Genomic DNA, 732 nt, shown 5'->3' on the forward strand with positions numbered 1-732 from the left:
GTTAACAAGGTAAAATATGTTTTAATTAGAATGTGTGGGAATTATATTAAGAACCTTAAGACTATTAAATAATTATGTTGATTATATAAAACTTGAAATTTGAAACTTGAAGATTCATATTGTTAATGGAAAAATAGATGGAAAAGAAATGATAAATTGTTTATTTTCAAAGAGAAAGAAAAATTATATTGTTTGTACATGTTAAAAACTAGAAATTGGAAAATAGGAAAAGAAAAATGATACGGCTAATATTGGAAATAATAGAAATATAATGTAAAATGAATTATGTCTTTTGGTGGGAATGTTAAAGTGGGAATTCGGACAACACTGTTCACAAAAGAATTTTTATTATGTAACATAAATAAATAAAAAACTTTAAAAATTTCACATGGCTTTGACTTTTATGTTCATACAGTAGGCACTAAAGGTTCATTGCCTTTTCATATTCCTATTTTAAACCAGGAGAGTCAGATGTCTTTTGCTTTCAAGAGCCTTTGTGTTAATTTCATGACGTACAAGATCAGTCCTCCACTTATATTTGGTGTCATGAGTTCACTAAATGTGTTCCTGGGGTCTTTCTTATTTATTGATTGCATGTGTCAATAAGTTTAGAGAAAGCAAAAGTGCATCGAAGGTAGAGAGAGAAGAAGCCAGGAGGGGTTTCCTTGGCATTTTCATCTCTGACACATTATGACCCAGCTTCCTGTTTCTTCATTCTGGTTCAACATTAAC

Source organism: Thamnophis elegans, chromosome 1 (assembly GCF_009769535.1).
Source record: "Thamnophis elegans isolate rThaEle1 chromosome 1, rThaEle1.pri, whole genome shotgun sequence".
NCBI lineage: Eukaryota > Metazoa > Chordata > Lepidosauria > Squamata > Colubridae > Thamnophis > Thamnophis elegans.